This window comes from Myotis daubentonii, chromosome X, assembly GCF_963259705.1.
Source record: "Myotis daubentonii chromosome X, mMyoDau2.1, whole genome shotgun sequence".
Taxonomy (NCBI): Eukaryota; Metazoa; Chordata; class Mammalia; order Chiroptera; family Vespertilionidae; genus Myotis; species Myotis daubentonii.
Window position 1 is genome coordinate 136,063,062 of NC_081861.1, and position 20,840 is coordinate 136,083,901.

The 20,840-nt window shown below is 44.0% G+C and overlaps 1 protein-coding gene and 1 pseudogene across 3 annotated transcripts in view; both read left to right on the forward strand.

The window, feature by feature from the left end:
• ARHGAP6 (Rho GTPase activating protein 6) overlaps positions 1 to 20,840 on the forward strand; it is a 517,050-nt gene that overhangs the window by 228,208 nt on the left and 268,002 nt on the right. The window lies entirely within an intron of this gene.
• LOC132224689 (probable inactive peptidyl-prolyl cis-trans isomerase-like 6) lies at positions 15,180 to 16,668 on the forward strand (annotated as a pseudogene).

The following is a 20,840-nucleotide window of genomic DNA, read 5'->3' on the forward strand; positions in this document are numbered from 1 at the left end:
GCCCCTCCCTCCGTGCGGCTGTGGCACGGGACGCTGGGCTTGCCGCCGCCAGCGTCTCTTCCCCTGCCCCCTGCCGCTATGGGCGCTGCCATCTTTGTTGCAGAGTGACGGTTAATTTGCATATCACTATTTTCTTAGATAGGATACATTCTGAATACTTACAAACTTAGAGGGAGGTCACATGAAACAACAGGGACTCCCACCGATAATGATATGGTACTGCTTTCTTTATTGTCATGGTGACTACTTGGATGCGGCTATGGGATACTTCTCAGTTTGGATAAGTTAGACCTAAAGTATAAGACTAATTTGTTCATTCATATGTGGTCGTTGTTACGAAGGACTCTTTGTTTGAAAGATGTCATGACCCTGTGGAATGAAAACTGGTCAGGATTTTCTCCCCTTCTCTTTGGTTATTTGGCACAATCTTAGACCTCTTCTAACTTTAAATTTTTTAGAGTAAAATGTGAGTGCTTAGAGTGTCACCTAAACTGGATTTCTGTGATGAAGTTTTCAGAAGAGTTGGCATGGTGGCTCTGAGGAAATGTGCCATGGAAACAGCCAGAGACTTTAATATGAATCAACTTTTAAAATAGTTTTTGAATGACCCCTTTCTGCACTGCAGCTGACTGAAATATCTTGTAAAGAAATGTTTAAGTCAGTCCAAGGAAAACACAGAGGCGAAAAGCTTCTCGCCCGCATGGGGAGCACCCCTGCTCTGCATTTGCTGGGCTCCCTGTGCCAGGTGAGTGTCCCTGAGCTCCCCGTACCAGGTGGGTGCCACTCCACATGGGCAAAAACCCCCGAAGTTGCTCTGGTTTCCTCACTTGGCGATGCCATTTTAATGAGATCCACAGAGTCGTAATAGTTTAGCAAGAAAATGGAATGTTGAATTTGCTGGAAGAATTTGAAAACGGTGACACGTAATATTATTTTGTAAGTATTTATGCACGTAACCTTTAACAGTGCCATTATGATGTCACTTTGATGGTATGAGCAAAATGTGTAACATAGTCTTTGACCTCAAAATATAAGGCATTCTCGCACCTTAGCTACTGACTCACAGATCCCAGCAGGAAGCGGACAGGCACACTCAGAAAGGCTTAACTTTCCCTAGCTGGTTTGGCTCAGTGGATTGAACGTCGGTCTGTGGACTGAAGGGTCCTGGGTTCGATTCCAGTCAAGGGCACATGCCCAGGTTGCGGGCTCGATCCCCAGTAGGGGGAGTGCAGGGAGCAGCCTATCAATGACTCTCATCATTTATGTTTCTATCTTTCTCTCCCTCTCCCTTCCTCTCTGGAATCAATAAAAATATATGTGTATATATAAAGAAACATGGAAAAGATGTTACCAGGACACGGGTAGGGACCAGTGTTAGCGGAACCTGGCGACCTCCACCCTGGGCTGGAAGAGACCTTGGACATGTACTCAGGGAGAATTGCAGCAAGAGCAGACTATGAAGAAGCAGGGATGGATGGGAGGATGAACACCCTGACCTCGTGATCTTCCTGCTCTCCCATCTTCCTTTCTTACCAAAGCCAACCAGTCCATGGAGATGCAGCCCATTGAGGTCAGTCTCACAGGCTCATGCGTGTACAGAGAAGGGCAGACCTTTGTGTTTCATTGGTCAGGGGGCGGGGAGAAGTTGGCAAACAGAAAATAGCATCACACGCAGGTCCACTCTTATTTGGGGTTCACTTACATTATGAAAGACCCGAATTCCTAAGTAGATAGAAGACTCCCAACTTTCTTGCCGTCGCTCTTTCCTCTTCCCCGTGGGTTATTTTACTGACCACGTTTAAACTAGCAATGTGTCATGCCCAATCCGTTCATAGGTGATGTATCTGTAAGAATATTGACATTACAAGCAGGTGAAAGTACTTCCTCTTCACTCATTGTACAGGGACATATTGAACGTAGATGTTACAATTTATTTAATATGAAGAAGCTCCGTACGTAATTCAAAAATGCTTCGGTCTAAATTAATTGATGTCAATTAGAGCTCTAATAGACTTCTCCTCCTCCGAGCCTATTAGGGTAGTGTAATGTAATTTATTTTCAAAATAATAAAAATGGAAGAATTGGTTTAACTCATTTTCTGGTTGATGGGTAAAGAGCTTTAACCTTTAAAATCACACATCACCTCATAAGGGTTAACCTGTGTGTTAGTGAAAAGTGATTCTCTTAGGTAGTGGTTCTCAACCTTCTGGCCCTTTAAACACAGTTCCTCATGTTGTGACCCAACCATAAAATGATTTTCATTGCTACTTCATAACTGTCATGTTGCTACTGTTATGAATCATCATGTAAATATCTGATCTGCAGGATGGTCTTAGGCGGCCCCTGTGAAAGTGTCGTTCAGCCGCCAAAGGGGTCGCGACCCACAGGTTGAGAACCGCTGGTAAGGAGTTGGCTAAGGCGTTTTTGGGCGTGAGGACTGCAGTTTAGCCACCCGAGGCTCCAGCTCACGTAGCAGAGAAAAAAAACCCTTTCAACCTTCATGGCAGAAAGCGCCTCTTCTCTGAGCTAGTTCCTCCTTGAGGACCCTGTGTGTCCACTTCCACAATAGCCATCTTGTTGGCAGTAACTCCTTTAAAGACCACATTCACTAGACAACCAAACAAACCAAAGAAGCCGGGGCCCGAATCAGGGACCATATCTGGACTTCATCCCCTGTGTCTCATGCGTAGCCTGTTTTTGAATGTCAGCACTGAGTTAGAGCTCTTCGAAATATTTCGGCTGACTCACAGTCATAATAATAGTAGCCGGTGTTTAACTGCATGCTTTCCGCGAGCCCTGGACGTTCTACATATAGTATCTCATTTAATACTTCACGGCACCCTGGAAGGTAGGTCCTCGTATCACCCCATTTGAAAGATGAGGAAACCAAGGTACGGAGCTGGAGCTTGTTGCAGGGTCATAGAGCTTTAGTGGTACTGAGACTCACATCCTTGCCTGTTTGCCGAGGCTCAGGCTGATCCACTGTGCAGTGGCTGCCTGTGCCAATGGCATTGGGTTGAGCTGATACCTTTGCAATGACGCTTGAAAAAACTTTTAATTTTTGTAAGAATTATAAATTCAAAGGAGCAAAAATAGAACTGAGAGATACTTGGGACCCTTTATGCAGCTTCCCTAAATGATAGCATTTTATGTAACTCTAGTGCAATATCAAAAGCAGGAAAGTGACATTAGCACAATACTATTCACTTGAATATGGAGAGACCTTGTTCACATTTCACCAGTTTTTTACATACACTCATTGTGTGTGTGTGTGTGTGTGTGTGTGTGTGTGTGTGTGTGTGTATGAGAGCTAGAGAAGGAGGGAGGGAGGGAGGAAGGGGGGGAGAGAGAGATAGTGAGATAGTGAGAGAGCGAGAGAGAGCAAGAGAGAGAAGTGAGAAGTTCCATGCAATTTTATCACATGTATAGATCGGCATACCCACCACTACATTCAAGATACAGAACTTTTCCATCGCCACAAAAGACCTCTCACGCTGCCCCTGTGCAGTCACACTCATGCTACTCCCTACCTCTCATCCGGGCAACCACTGACCTGCTGTCCATTCAAATGACACCTTTGAACTGACTCCCTCTGTGCTCCCGGCACACTAGGCACATATCTGTCTCCGTCGATCATTTATGCAAAAAATGTCCAGACACACAGCAGAAGAAAGCAAGGTGAACCGATAACGAGATCGGGGAGGATGTGGGTGTTCTTGTTAGGAACACATAGAACCACCAATAAAGGACATCCTGGTTGGTACTTTTAGCTGAGTGTTGTGGTCATTTTGTAATCCTAACTCTTGTGTTTTCCCCAGCCAAGTGCTTTGGATGGAAACACCACAGAGTTGAGCTCCTGCATGAATGCCCCTCGCTCCCTCTCTGCATGGCTGTTCTCATGAAACCTCCATTTCAGGAATGGCAACCCCGTGGCTGCACTGGCAGCCGCCTGGAACAGGTACATGAGGGCTGGCAGTCTGCCCTCCAGAGTCCTTAGGAGCAAGGATACAAAAAGCCCCTCATGTGTTTGTGGCGGCCGCGACCCAGCTGTGCTCTGGACAGCACCAGGGTTATGTAAACCCTGGCCTTCATGGCTCACATGCATTTTTATTCATTCATTTCGAAGGGAGTGGCAGTTCATAGATCTCTCTTGGGGAAAGTTTGAACCTTATCAAGATTAGCTGGTTCAAAAAAAAACAACACACACACACCCCTAATGGCTGTTTTTATTCAGGATGACTGCGAGTGAAACCTTATCATTGGGCCACAGTCATATAGACTTCCTGCATTTTTTTGGTTCCCACTATTTTAAAAAAGGTGCAAAAAGTGCTGAGGCTGCCTGATTCTGCAAACATAGGCACACTCTTACTGGATACTTGAATTATTGCACGGTTTTACGATGCAATGTTCCTTGATCTTTATGAGAAATAGAGAATGTTTTTCAAAAACCTAGAGATTCTTGGACCAACCTGTTGTTTTTATTTTATTTTATTTATTTAATTTTAATCCTCACCCGAGGATATTTTTCCATTGATTTGTTTAGAGAGAGGGGAAGAGAGAGGGAAAGACAGACAGAAACATGGATGTGAGAGAGACACATCGATTGGTTGCCTCCTGCACGCTTCCTGACCAAGGCCCGAGCCAGGGAGGAGCCTGCAAGCGCAGTACGTGCCCTTGACCAGAATCAAACCTGGGACCCTTCAACCCACAGGCCGATGCTCTAGCCACTGAGCCACACTGGTAGGGCCTAACCTGCTGTTTTTAATTAGGCAGGTAATGCCATCATTCATTACTGTGTAGTACCTCATATCACCCAGTGCGCAGAGTCTAAAGAAAACTTGGATTTGAAGAACCGAAAGGTCTTCATGAGATTTCTGCATTGGGAAACATTTGTTTCTTTTATTTTTAAATATATTTTATTGATTTTTTACAGAGAGGAAGGGAGAGGGACAGAGAGTTAGAAACATCGATGAGAGAGAAACATCGATCAGCTGCCTCCTGCACACCTCCCACTGGGGATGTGCCCACAGCCAAGGTACATGCCCTTGACCGGAATCAAACCTGGGACCCTTCAGTCCACAGGCCGGCGCTCTATCCGCTGAGCCAAACCAGTCAGGGCCTGACTAAGGATTCTTAATGTCTCCACCCACCTGCCATTGGCCAAGGAAAGTCACATGTCCAAACTTAATGTCGTGGGTGAGGAATTACATGAGTGTATGAAGGGGTGAAGGAATGGGGCAAATCATTCACTTTACCACAGTATGTAGTCAAATTCTCATCAAAATACTGATGTATTTGAGCAGGTTCACATCTCTCTATCTCAAGTTTTCCCCCTATTTCTTTCTGTCATGGTTATCAATACATACTTCCCTATGACCTAATTAAACAACAAAAGCAGTATGATGGGGTCGCCCCACTGATACCAGTCCCCACAAATCCACATTGATTGGATCTAGCCCAGTGGTTCTCAGCCTTCTGGCCCTTAAAATACAGTTCCTCATGTTGTGACCCAACCATGAAATGATTTTCGTTGCTACTTCATAACTGTCATGTTGCTACTGTTATGAATCGTCATGTAAATACCTGATATGCAGGATGGTCTTAGGCGAGCAACCCTGTGAAAGGGTTGTTCGACCGCCAAAGGGGTCGCGACCCACAGGTTGAGAACCGCTGCTCTAGACTGACTACATAGCAATGAAATATCATAAAAATAGATTGAATGACATTCATGTTTAAACAGAATTGTCACCGCCTTCCTCTGTTTCCTTGTGCTTAGCAGCTCTGGTTCCTCAATGCGCCCAAAGGAAAACAAAACACTCAGAATCCCCTCTGAGGAGGTTTTTCCAAATTTGTTTTGATTTGGTAGTGTCACTTTAAAAAGATTTGTAAAAAAAAAAAAAAAAGATTCATAAATTTAGCTCCTGTTTTAAAACCTAGAAGAAATTGTGTATGTGGTCATTTACAATAGGAAGAAAAGTATGTATTAATTCTTTAGTCCAAACAAATCAGAGCCACCATTTGTAAATTAGCTTGTTGTTTTGATCAATCCTGACATGGAAATATAAGCTAAATTAAAAATAATGCGCTCATACAAAATCTTCTTTCTGAAGTTGAAAACCTTTGCCCTGTCTCCCTCCATTGTATCAGTTGCCAAATCCTCTTTTCCCCCCAGTGTGCTCTATAGGTGCTCAGACCCAGTAAAGCACCTGCCGCGATGCAGTCACTCAGTTGTCTAAATCAGAGATTAACAAACTGTGGCCCACAGGCCAAATTCGGACTGCTGCTTGCTTTTTTTAATAGCCTGAGAACTAAGAATAAGTATTACATTTTTAAACAGTGGGAGAAAAATCAAAAGGAGACTATTTGATGATGTGAAAAAGATATGCAATACAGATTTTAGTGTCCATACATCGAGTTTTTTTAAAAAATATATTTTTATTCATTTCAGAGAAGAAGGAAGAGGGAAAGAGAGATAGAAACATCCATGATGAGAGAGAGTCATGCATCGGCTGCCTCCTACAAGTCCCCCGCTGGGGATCGAGCCCACAACCTGAGCATGTGCCTTTGCCCGGAATCGAACCTGGGACCCTTCAGTTCGCAGGCCGACGCTCTATCCACTGAGCCAAACCAGCCAGGGCCATACATCGAGTGTTATTGGAAACAGCTATGCCCACCTATTGACTATGGCTGCTTTCATGTTGCAACAGACTGCATGGCATGCAAAGCCCCAAAATATGTACAATCTGGCCCTTTACTGAAAAAGTTTGCAGATCTCTGGTCTAAGGCTCTGTCTCAAATTACGACAGATGCTGTAGATAGGTCTACTGTTATACAGGAATGAGGGCAAATGAAAGGAAACGTACATCTTTAGTGTGTAGGCGGATGCTGGGCACATTCAGAGACAGGTAAATATTATTGAACATTCATTTATTCACCAGTGTGAGTGGAGAACTGGGTATGTGTCCAACACTAAAGGGAAAAGTAAAAAAAAAGAGAATATCTAGTTTTTCCTCCAAGATTTCCTCTTGCATACAAAGTAAGATGCATGCACATACAGGTTATAGCATCTGAAACTTATTTGCTTTGTCTAATTCTCTAAGTCACCAGAATACTCTTTGGAATTTTTAAGTTAAAATAGTATTTTTATCGCCAGGCCAGCATGGCTCAGTGGTTGTCAACCTATGAACCAGGAGGTCACCGTTCAATTTCCAGTCAGGGCACAGGCCCAGGTTGCAGGCTCGGTCCCCAGTGTGGGGCGTGCAGGAGGCAGCCGGTCCATGATTCTCTCTCATCACTGATGTTTCTATCTCTCTCCCCCTCTCCCTTCCTCTCTGAAAGCAATAAAAAGGTTTAAAATAGTGTTTTTATAGCTTATTCTGTAAACATTCTAGGCAGAATAATTTTCATGAGCACTGCCATCCTTACCAGTTCAACGCGGAGAATTGAACTCTGAAAAATGTAATTACTCATTGGCTCAAACGCTGGTTTTGCACTTGAGAATTTTACATCAGTGTATCCAGAAGGCCATCAGATTACAGGATGTAAAGGGCTGACCCTAAAAACACCACTGCCCTTGTTCCTTAAACTCTATAGCTCACTGAGCCCATCGCCACAAGAGCAGGGCAGTGAGAGAGCCGTTGGCCCTGCCTGGGCAGCCCATGTTTTGCGAAGGGATGTGGCCCCGTGTTCTGCTTGGCGATGTTTCTCTTGGCTGACTCTTCCACACGCTGTGACCCTTTGAATGGAGATTTCTTTACAGCTTTCGCCTTACAACATGGCCTCCCGCTCTCATTTCCTGCAGGTCTTGTCTCAGGTCTCAGGAGCTTCCTGTGTAAATGTCACCTTGGTGTCTCCTAAGAGGAGCCTTGAAGGTTCACAAAACCTGCTTCCCAGCAGATATCAACCAGAATGTCCCTGAGTCTTCTTCTCATTGGACTTTGAAGGAGGATGAGCCTGAAATTCTCTGGGGTTCCAGAGCCAGGGGCAAGGTGGGGCACTGAGCAGGGAACCGGGAAAAGGCCCCTGTGGGTGGAGAGCCAATGACCCCAGGAGGGGAAATTCCAGTTCAAAATAGAAACCAGGTCAGCACGCTCGTGAGAGCCAGTGAATAGAACTTGAAAAGCAGCAACCTGTGGCCTGCGAAGAAGTCAGTGGATTGGCCGGAATCAGGGTGTTCTGTTTCAGGGCAGGCATGGCATTGTGCAAACCCATAATGAAACATGATTTATCTACTTGCACAGTTGTACTGGGCTAGAGAGTTATGTGGAAATGACTCAATTTCATATATTTGTCATGCTGGCCAAGGGTCAACTCTTTAATAGAGAAAGGCACTTTGGGAATACCATTTTCTTGAGAACTGAGGACCGTAGTGTATATAGACACCAAAGGGTATATATTTGTGGCAGAGGCAATTTCCAACCTAGCATGATAAGAATTTTCTTCACTGGTTGTTAAAGGACAAAGGGTTATTTTGTAGAAATTATGTAATACCGCCTTGTCAATTACAATAAAGATATCAATTAATGATTGTTCCTTAAAATGACAGCTCTATAATTATCTGGGAAGCGCTCACAATATTGCCTGGTTGCTAAGAAAGATTGCAGTTTTTTGTCTAGTCTGACGAATTTCCAGAATATTGTTCAAAAGCATTTAATGTCTAGAAACTTTATAATAGTCCTTAAAAAGCTTTTGGAATAAATGTCATTTGGGGGAGTTTTGTTTGCTTGATTGAGCCTGAGATCCCAATTTAGAGGAGGCTCAACCTCTCCAAATATAATGAAGGATATGTGCGATAGTGCCGGGGTCCAACCCCAGCAGGTCCAGGGGTTCCCAAAGGCGTAGACGGAGTCGGCGAAGAAAGAATGACACGGAGACAGCGTTCAGTTGATCAGCAGCCTAGCCAGGATCCCTAGCCCGGATCTCCAGAGAGGTTCTGCTTCGGATCTCCAGCGAGGTTCTGTAGCCATGTTCCCTCGCTAGGTTCTCCAGCCAGGTTCTGTCCAGGCTCTCCAGTCAGGTTCAGTGTCCAGGTTCCAGTCAGGTTCTCCTGCCAATCTCTGTAGTCAGGTTCAGTCCAAGATCCCTTGCCATGTTCTCCCGCTAGGCTCTGTCTCTAGGCTCCGAGGCCAGTCCCTCTCCAGGATCCTCCGGCATGCTCTCTCCAGCAAAGTTCTTCTGTCTCTAGGCTCCGTGTAGATTCTGTCTTCTTGATTCTGTTCTAAGTTCTGAGTCTTTCTGTCTTGTTACAACTGTATTTATACCAGTTGATTTAATCCTATCAATCTCTATTACAAAGGTTAGGGTGTTTCTTATCTCCATTCCAGGGAGAAAAGATTATGTAGTTTAAGCATGATTGTTCGTAGTTAAAGGGATTAATTACCCGCCTGGCACTTAGTTGAGGGGTTTTATTCCCTCCCTAACTTCAGGGGAAAATCCCTACCTGGGGATTCAACCTTTCTCGGAGAGGTGACCTTGGTTAAAACACAGCGCCAAGAAGGTGAGCAAACATATTAAGAACCGTATGCCATATATGCCAGGTCCCTTGAAACAGCAAGGATGGACCGGCTCCCGGCACGATAGCCCTAGCTGGTGTGGCTCAGTGGATAGAGCGTCGGCCTGCAGACTGAAGAGTGCCAGGTAGGATTCCAGTCAGGGCACATGCCCGGGTTGCAGGATCCATTCCTGGTAGGGGGTGTGCACGAGGCAGCTGATCAATGATTCTCTCTCATCATTGATGTTTCTATCTCTCTCCCCCTCTCCCTTCCTCCCTGAAATCAATACAAATATATTTTTTAAAAAGAATATGTGCTATAAACTGTTTTAACCTGTTTGAGGTATTTGGGGGGGGGGATGCTGGAAGAGGATAAAATTGACACTTTGACTTTAATGAGGAAAATATTGCATTATGGGAAAATGCTGTCTATTGGTTGTTGTGAGACATTTAAAAATAGCATTTTACAGTGGAGACATGGTTTTAGGACTGTTTTTCAGAGGTTTCTTTGCAACCATTAATTTATTTGTTACTGAAAAATTTTCAACATCACAGACACCAGAATCTGGCTGTAAAAGTAGGATTGTCTTAAAGATGCCTTTTTCCTCTATTACTTTGTGTATGTGTGTTAGAATGCCTTCTGCAGGCCCATAGAGACAAAGTAGGTAAGTGGTTGCCTGGGGTTGGGGGTGGGAAAGGCAAGTGACCACCCTTGGGCACCAGGTATGTTGTTAAGGTGATAAAAATGTTCTAAAACTGGATCATGGTGATGTGGCACAACTGCAAATGTACAGGTGCATTTTATGGTATGTAAATTACATTTAAATAAAGTGGTTTTTAAAGAGTGTGCGTTAATAATAGAACCAAAAGGTACTTATTTGGAAGTGAAAGATTTCAATTAACCTTATACAACCAAAGTTCAAATACATTAGTAACAATATAATACATCTTATTCCCTTTCAGGCCACTGTCCTAGAAAAAACAAATAAATCTGCAAAAACCCCCATTTTGTACTACTTATTCGAGATTTAGAGTAGTCTGACCAACATATATTTGTGGTTAACGCAGAACCAGCCCATTGAACGAGACACCAGACGTGTAGGAAATTCAAGTTCCTCAAATCAAAAGCAAATAAGGCATCTGAGTAACCATCAGGTTTTTCTACATAATCTGGTGAAAATATTCTAAAACTGGATTATAGTCATGGTTGTACACTTTGGTAAACTTATAGAAACATTACTGAATTGTCCATGAACAGGGGTTGAATTTTATGATGTATAAGTTATACTATGATAAAGTTAACTTCATAAATATAAATATAATATAAATATAAATATATACATAAAATACCTTCTGGTGACACAGGCCTAATGCCTGTATTCCATACAATGAAGTCACAGCCACAGGCCAATAGTCTTGTCCTCCTCATCTTATTGGGGACATTTTGACCTTGACTGTGTGACAGAAGTTTGCTTAGGGGTGTAGAAATTATTCCCTCTATTTAAAGAGGTTCTACTGAAAACAGTTCTTCACCCATTTTTTTTTGTTTCCCTTTCCTTTATTTTCTAATAGAGTTGAAATATCTCATTCTAATGTTAACTTCTTTTCTTTTCTCCTTTTTTTCTAATTTCTATTTATCATACCCTTGCCCTTGTGGGCAAGATCATTAAGACCCTGTGCTTTCACTCATATGAGCTTTTAGTTTCATGGCAACTAGTAAGGCTGTCTTTTTTTAAAAAAATATATTTTATTGATTTTTCACAGAGAGGAAGGGAGAGGGACAGAGAGTCAGAAACATCGATGAGAGAGGAACATCGATCAGCTGCCTCCTGCACACCCCCCACTGGGGATGTGCCCGCAACCAAGGTACATGCCCCTGACCGGAATCGAACCTGGGACCCTTCAGTCCGCAGGCCGACGCTCTATCCACTGAGCCAAACCGGTTTCGGCAAGACTGTCTTTTGATAGCTGGAAATGTGTTCATTAACCTGAGGGACTGCATGCTAAATGGTGTCCCATGCAATCTTCATTTCTCTTGGGTATATGCAAAGTTACGTAGGGACAACTTGCTCTGTAAACCCGAGGTATAGCATCATTTTTTAATGCCTCTCTTGAGACATAATTCACACATTTAAAGTGTACAATTCAGTGGTTTTTAGTGTAATATTCACAGGATTATGCAGCCATCATCAATGATTAATTTTAGAATATTTTGTCCCCCCATAAAAGGAAACTCCATACCCTTTTGCAGTCACACTCTACTCACTTCCATGACTCTCTAGCCCAGCCGTGGGCAAACTATGGCCCGCGGGCCAGATCCGGCCCGTTTGAAATGAATAAAACTAAAAAAAAAAAAAAAAGACCGTACCCTTTTATGTAATGACTAGGGGCCCGGTGCACGAAATTCGTGCACTGGGTGTGTGTGTGGGGGGAGTGTCCCTCAGCCCAGCCTGCCCCCTCTCACATACTGGGAGCCCTCAGGTGTTGACCCCCATCACCCTCCAATTGCAGGATCGACCCCTTGCCCAGGCCTGACGCCTCCGCCAGAGGTGTCAGGCTTGGACAGGGGACCCCCATCTCCCCCCGATCACTGGCTCTGGCCCCCGCCTAGGCCTGAGGCCTCTGGCCCAGGAATCATGCCTGGGCAGGGGACTCCCATCTCCCTCTGATCGCTTGCTCCACCCCCTGCCCAAGCCTGACGCCTCTGACCCAGGCTTCAGGCCTGGGCAAGGGGACCATCATATCCCCCCAATCCTCGGCTCAGCCCCCCCCCCCCAGGCCTGATGCCTCGGCCAGAGGAGTTGACCCTCATCACCCTCCGATCACCAATCACCGGATCGGCCCCTTGACCAGGCCTGAGGCCTCCGGCAGAGGTGTCAGGCCTGGGCAGGGGACCCCCAGCTCCCCGCGGTTGCAGGCTCCGCCCCTGCCCAGGCCTAACGCCTCTGGCTGAGGCGTCCTGCCCAGGCAGCGGGGACCCGCAGCTGCAGCGGCCCTGCGATTGTGGGCTCCGCTTTAGGCCCAGGCAAGGGACCCCTAGCTCCCAGGACTGCCAGCTTCGACCGTGCCCAGCTCCCATCGCTGGCTCCACCCCTACTTCCTGCTATCACTGGCCAGGGCGGCAAAGGCACCTGATTCTCCAATCATGGCTGGGGGACAGGGCAAAGGCGGCCCCAGGGCCGCCTTTGCCCTGCCCCCCAGCTCTTAGGTCCCCCCTGGGTTTCCGATCACTGTCAGTGGCAGGGGGCTTCTTCCTGCTTTCCCTTTCACCTCCCTGCATTGTACCTACATATGCAAATTAACCGCCACCTTGTTGGCAGTTAACTGCCAATCTCAGTTGGCAGTTAACTGCCAATCATAGTTGGCAGTTAATTTGCATATAGCCCTGATTAGCCAATGAAAAGGGTATCGTCGTACGCCAATTACCATTTTTCTCTTTTATTAGATAGGATGTTTACTTTGAATGTATATTAGTTCACACAAACACTCCATCCATGCTTTTGTTCCGGCCCTCCGGTCCAGTTTAAGAACCCATTGTGGCCCTCGCGTCAAAATGTTTGCCCACCCCGCTCTAGCCCCTGACTACCTCCAATCTGTTTTGTCTCTATGGATTGGCTTGTTTTGGGCATTTTATATAAATGGAATCATATAATATGTGGTCCTTTGTGACTATCTCCTTCCACTTAACATAATGTGCTCAGCGTTCATCTGTGTTGTAGGATGTATCAGTACTTCATTGCTTTTCATTGCCATCTAATGTGGAAACACGTTTTGTTTATACATTCATGAGCGGATGGACATTTGGTTCATTTTCATTTTTTACTTTGAATAATGCGGCTATGAACATTCATGTGTGAGTTTTGCATGGAGGCATGCTTTCATTTCTCTTGGGTGTATACCAGCGGTTCTCAACCTGTGGGTCGCGACCCCTTTGGGGGTCGAACGACCCTTTCACAGAGGTCACCTAAAACCATCGGAAAACACATATATAATTACACATTGTTTTTGTGATGAATCACCCTGCTTTCATTATGTTCCATTTGTAACCATGAAAATCCATCCTGCCTATCAGATATTTACATGATGATTCGTAACAGTAGCAACATGACAGTGATGAAGTAGCGACGAAAATAATTTTATGGTTGGGGGCCACCACAACATGAGGAACTGTATGAAAGGGTCGCGGCATTAGGAAGGTTGAGAACCACTGGTGTATACCTCGGAGTGGGGCTTATGGGTGATTATAATAACTCTGTGTTTTACCATTTGAGGAGATGACTGCTTTCCAACATGACTGAACGACTGTACAATCCCACCAGCAGTGCATGCAGTTTCCAGTTTTTCCATATCCTCCTCAATACTTACTCTGGTCTGTCTTTTTTTATCTTAGCCATCCTGGTAGGTGCGAAGTACTTAGTGTTGTTGCAGTTTTTTGATTTAAACAAAGGCACATGAACAGGTGATTAATTCCTTTACCACACTGTTTCCTGTAGTGCTTTTTTTTTTAAAAAAAAAATCACAAAACCTCCTATGTCTTTGACACAGTATTCTTTAAAAAAAATAGTTCACTGCAGTCTGCACATGCCAGCAGTATCCATTCCAAAAAGCCCCCCTCCTCCTCTCCTTGTCTAGGACCAGCTGTCTGCCTGAATATAGAGGCCCTGTGCTACCTTTGCAGCTCTCCTAGGAGGACGTGGGAGGGGTCCCCCAGCTCAACAGCTCTTTAGCCCTTGAACTTGGCAGCAAGACTCTGAGAAGGCCAGAGGGCATGTGACCACAGGTCCCTGCTTGTGTTTCTGAGTGAACTTGACATAAAATATCCAGTGAATCGTGGAATGCAGTTCAGAAACTCCAGCCCCTTCCCTGAGGGCCGCGGATCCAGATTGGCCTGGCTGTGGCCTTGGTTGTATCTGTGATGCCTGAAGAAGTGGTGTTTAGGCCAAGATCTCCAGGCTGATAGGAATTCGGTTGGTGAGGAGAGGGAGAAGGCACTCCAGAAAGGAGGATTAGTTTGTGCAATGACCCTAAGGAACTAAGAGGCGTATCAGGTTCAAGTCACTGAATAAAGGAAGTCCAGAGTGAGTGAGGTGGAGAGGGGCATAGAGGCATTTGGAGAAATGGGTAGGGGTGAGCAAGAAGAATTGCAGGGTCTTGTAGGCCACAGAATAAGGATATTAGACTGTAACCTCAAAGCAAGAGGAAGCTATTAAAACAGTGGTTCTCAACCTGTGGGTCGCATAGTATTCCATTGTGTAGATGTACCACAGTTTTCTAATCCACTCATCTGCTGATGGGCACTTAGGCTGTTTCCAAATCTTAGCTCTGGTGAATTGTGCTGCTATGAACATAGGGGTGCATAGATCCTTTCTGATTGGTGTTTCTGGTTTCTTAGGATATATTCCTAGAAGTGGGATCACTGGGTCAAATGGGAGTTCCATTTTTAACTTTTTGAGGAAACTCCATACTGTTCTCCACAGTGGCTGCACCAGTCTGCATTCCCACCAGCAGTGCACGAGGGTTCCTTTTCTCTGCATCCTCTCCAGCACTTGTTTGTTGATTTGTTGATGATAGCCAGTCTGACAGGAGTGAGATGGTACCTCATTGTTGTTTTGATTTGCATCTCTCAGATGATTAGTGACTTTGAGCATGTTTTCATGTGTCTCTTGCCTTCTGTATGTCCACTTTGGAGATGTGTCTATTGAGCTTTCAGATTGCAAAGAGCACCGCAGAGGTAAAGGAGAAGAAGTCACAGGAGCGGGGGACCCTTCCCCCCTCATCTCGCCCTCCTGGTGGCTGATGGGGGTGGGTAGGCAGGGGGGAGGGAGTCGATGTTCCGGGAAGGCAATGTCCCTGCTGAGCAGGGCCAGCCTGGTTGGATCTGTGCGTGTAGGGGAAAAGTGCAGGTTCTGGGGGGCAGGCATTCCACTTCGAGAAGGGCCATCTTTAAAGGGCCTTCTGAGCGAAGGAAGCCTTCATTCAGAACCTTGCTGGGAATAAAGAGTCTGAAGAGTAATTTTCCATCCAAATTTGATGATCCTAGAATTGCATGGGATCAATATCTACAGAAGAAAAAAAGGGCTGATTTTAAGAAAAAGTAAAATATTTACAGATTTTCCTGAGGAAGGCATGTGATAAAGGAACTTAAGAATGAAGTCTGGAAATATTCTCCCAATGTCATGTGTTTTATTAATGATCAGCTGCTGGGTGATGCACTTGAACTTCAGAAATGGGCCCACACCTTGATGGGGCACTTACTGTGGCTTATTCTACTAAATTCTTAAGCGACACGAAGCATGGTTTTGTGGTCTTGGATGTTTCTATTGAGCTTTATCCAATTGGAAGGTTGGTTTTTGAGCTATGCTGTGACACATGTCCCCAAACATGTAAAAATGTTCAGCTCTAGTGCCAGGAGAAGCAAGGTTTTCTCAAAGTGGCATCAGGCTACCTCATGTCAGTTCGATTTTTCATCGAATAATAGAGAATGCTCGGCTACAAGGGGAGTGGCTGCAAAAGGAGATGGTGGACAGTCGATTTCTGTGCCAACATTTGAAGATGAAAGCTTTTCAATTCCTCATAATGAAATGGGATTTCTTGGAATGGTCAACAAAGGCCGTCCCAGCAGTGGCTCACAGTTCTACATCACGTTATCCTCAGCTCTCTAGCTAGATACAAAGCATGTGGCTTTTGGGCAATTGACTGAAGAAACAGAAGTTCTTCAACACCTAGAATTGGTTACAACAGAGAATGACAGACCAATACAACAATGTACAATTATTGACAGTGGAAGTTTTTATGCTTGATTTTCATCTCAATATTTTCTGAGTTTATTATGTATCTGATCAGCTGTTTCTAGATTTAATTAAACCATGCTTGATTATAAAAAAAGAAAAAGATAAGAAAGGTGTCTATTTAGGTCCTTTGCCCATTTTTTGATTGGATTGTTTATCTTCTTTTTGTTAAGTTGTGTGAGTTCCGTATACATTTTGGAAATTAAACCCTTATGGGATATAAGATTGGCAAATATGTTCTCTGCATGGGAGACCATATAGAGTGAGTGGAAGGGAGGGGGAGAGACGGAGAACCACCGATGTGAGAGAGACACATCGATTGGTTGCCTTCCAAATGCACCCTGACCAGGCCACGGACTGAGCCTGCAAGCAAGGTAAGTGCCCTTGACCAGAATCAAACCCAGGGCCCTTCAGTCCCAGGGTTGACACTCTATCCACTGAGCCAGACCAGCTAGGGCCAAGAGCAACATTTAAAAAATATCTTAGCCCTAGCTGGTCTGGCTCAGTGGCTAGATCATTAGCCTGTGGACTGAAGTGTCCCAGGTTCGATTCTGGTCAAGGGCACATGCCCAGGTTGCAGGCTCAATCCCCAGTAGGGGTGTGCAGGAGGCAGCCAATCAATGATTCTCTCTCGTCATTGATGTTTCTCTTCCTCTCTCCCTCTCTCTCTCTGAAATCAGTAAAAATATATTTAAAAAATTAAAGACGTCTTACAGAGTTGTGGCAAGGATAACAGGTATTATAGGTGAAAGGTGTGCAATATTTGCCACGCTGTTTATAGCAATGCTCGCCCCATAGTGTGCATTGTGAAGTGTGTTGCCATACTTGTTATTAGCCATCTAATTCTACCCACCCCACACACTTACACACATCACCTCAGTAGCATCTGCTTGGCAGGTTACCAGACTGGGGTCTTAATCGCTGACACAAGATCCCATGACAACACCTGTGACCAACAGACGAATGTTTTATAGCTCTATTTTCATAGTTTTAACAAAAGTTCTGTTATTGAAGTCATTTGCTTTTTTAAGTTATTAATCTTACTGCTTCCTCCAACATTTTCTTGAATGGCACTTAATCATGTTTGGGTTAAGTGATTTATAGTTACCTCACAAATTCCAGCCTCGAGATTAAAGTTACTCACAAATTCCTTAATACATTCAGTGTGCTAACAGAAATTTAAAAAAAATAATTCTATAGGATATCATTTCTGTATCTGATTCCTCCATGCTTTTGTTGAATTCCATCACATACCTCCACCTCATTCCCCCCAGAGGGCCAGCAAGCATATATAGCATACATGCCATGGTCCAAAAATGACATGAAAACATGCTCAAAATGATTAGCCATCAGAGAAATGCACCCTCTAGGGTGGTAATAGTAAAAATGATAATAACAAGTGTTGGCAGGAATATGGGGAATTGGAACCCTCATACACCGCTAGTGGAATGTTGAATGGTGCAGCCGCTGGAAAACAATCTGGCAGCTCCTCACAAAGTTAAACACAGGCTTAGCTGGTGTGGCTCAGAGGATACCAGTAGAGCGTCGGCCTGTGGACTGAAGGGTCCTGGGTTCGATTCCGGTCAAGGGCACATACCTCAGTTGCAATCTCCTCCTTGGCCCGGGCCCTGGTCGGGGCTGGTGCGGGAGGCAACCAATCGATGTGTTTCTCTCACATGAATATTTCCCTCTGTCTTTCCCTCTCTCTAAAAATCAATGGAAAAAATATCCTCGGTGGAGGATTAATAACAACAACAAGTTAAACAGAGTTATCGTAGGATTCAGCAATTCCACTTTGAGGTATATAGCCAAGAGAAATGAAATATGTGTCCACATACAAACCTGTACATGAATGGTCATAGCGGCATTAATCATAACAGCCCAATATGGAAACAATGCAGATGTCCATTGGCTGATGAATGGGTAAATAAAATGTAGTCTCTCCTTCCAATGGACAATATTTTATGTGACAATAAAAAGGAATGAAACATGCTATAGCATGGGTGAACCTTGCTAAGAGGAATGACACATGCTATAGCACGAATGAACCTTGAAAACAGAATAGGCAAGTCCAGAGAGAGAGAGAGAGAGAGAGAGAGAGAGAGAGAGAGAGAGAGAAGGCGGGTGGTTCCTTGGGGCTGGAGGTGGGAGAAAATGGGGAGTGATTACTAATAATTATGGGGTTTCTTTTCAAGGTGATAAAATGTTCTAGAATTGGAAATGTTCTAGAATTTAGTATATTCAAAAGTCTTTGGTGTTTAGTATATTTAGTCAATGGTTTTTAGTATACATAGTATATTCAGAAACTTTTGGGTAAAAGCACATGCTTAAATGCATGAATTATATAGCATAAAATATGTAGAATATAATTTATATCTCTCAATTTATAAAGTGATTATAAAGAACAAGCAATGCTAGGCTTAAACAGTGTATTCCACTGTAAGGTAATTGTCTGGGCATGTTTATTATGAAACAAAAGCTCCCCCATTATTTATGTATGTGTTGCTTTGCCATATATATACTTAAGAAACTTCTCTGTATCCTTAGAGTATATATGTGACAGCCAGTTTATTTTACGTCTTGGGAAACAGAAACAGAAGAGTAAGGACTGTTCACACGGGCATAGTCTGGCCTTTCGCTGGAGACTAGGATATATTTGAATGCCCCAAACCCAAACCCATGGCCAACGTGCTGGAAGCAACCATGACTGCCAACCACAAGAAATTAGGATGCATTTTATGTGGCTATTCATAGGCAAATGTTAAATCTATTTAACTGGGGTGGTGGTGGTGGTGGTGTGTGTGTTTATAGCAAGCTCAGTCAAAATACCCTAGGCCAAACAGAAGATCAATATCTTTGAAAATGCATTCTTGCATGCTCTCAGTGATTCAAGGATTGCTTTTCCCAGCTGATGCCCAGTTTCATCTTGTGTTGCCAGAGGATCAGGAATGGGAAAAAGACGTTTCCTTCCAATATCTACTCTGTCTCAAACATTTTTCTCAATGCCTAATATGTGTACTTTCTAATCCTTAGAACAACTGTTTAATTGGGTTTATTTACCACATTTTATTGATGACAAAGCTGAGGCTTACAGTGACTAAATTTCCCAAGGTCACAAAAATAGCAAATGGTAGAGTTGGGTTTTGAACCCATGTTAGCTGATTTAAAAGGTCATGTCACACTCCTTCATGATAAACTGTTTTTCATCTTCCCAAGGAGAAATTATATCCTTTACTTTTTTGTTATTGAATGAATTATAATCATTTATAAAACAGAAGTAAAAAATTGATGATTTGATTAGAAATTGATTATACAGCAATTTTGTATTTATATTAGGAACCAAGGATTAATAATTTCTGTGTGAGAGCTTAGCCATTCAAATGCCAAAATTAGTTCTTTTTCCCCTGTGAATATATATAATACTATAGTAAACGATTTTTAAAAATTAGTGAATTTATTATTAATTTTTTCTTTGCATTGAATAATTTTCAGAATGCCAGACTACAGAAATGACTAATGATTTAAAAAAATAAAGAAAATAAAAAAAATATTCTCCTGAGAAGTAGAGTTGAGATCCAGAGCATGTGCTTTTACCCAATGATGCCATCTTTCATGGATCCTTATAGAGCAGCGGTTCTCAACCTGTGGGTCGCGACCCCTTTGGGGGTCGAATGACCCTTTCACAGGGGTCGCCTAAGACCATCGGAAAACACATCTATAATCACATATTGTTTTTGTGATGAATCACTATGCTTTCATGATGTTCAATTTGTCACAATGAAATTGGGGGTCACCACAACATGAGGAACTGTATGAAAGGGTTGCGGCATTAGGGAGGTTGAGAACCACTGTTATAGAGGAATAGACACATGGCCCATCTGTGATAGGTGCATGAGAAGCTCATCTGGCGAACTTGAATGTGTGGAGAAGCAATTATAAGCAAACGGGGAAAGCAAAGAGGAGTAGAGTGATAGAGATCCGCTGGCAGCAGCATTCTGGTCTCCTGGGACTCCAGGGTGGGCACCCATGGTCACCTGGTGGTGGAGGGGAGATCAGCGGGGTAGCATTTTGCCCGCGCTGTGGACAGTAGAAAAGAGAGAGGGCAGCGGAGAGGCAGGACCAAGAACTGCTCTAAGATTGCTAGAGGAGCAGCCCCTCATCCTGGCCCATAAGGACACCGAGTGCCATATTGAAAAGACAGTGTGAGTCATAATGGCTTGTCAGTGTGGATGGCTGGAGACACATTCACTTCATGTGGTGATCCTGTGACATACCCATTCAGCTCTGCATTTCACCTGTAATTATGCCTGGAAGACTCACTGGTTCCACGGTTTGAAAAGACAAGGAAATGTCTCCATTAGAAACAGAAAAGCTCTTAATGTAAGATGGTTAGCGCATCACCTCTGGCCACCCAGGATGTGTGCTTATCTGGAATGACTCATTCCCAGATGATCCAGGGTCGCTGAGGAGCTGCTCTCCTGAAGAGCTGCAACCTGTTCTTCTGAAAATTATTTTTTGAGACATTTTTCCTTCCTGGGGTTACCCACAGCGGCATCCTCTGA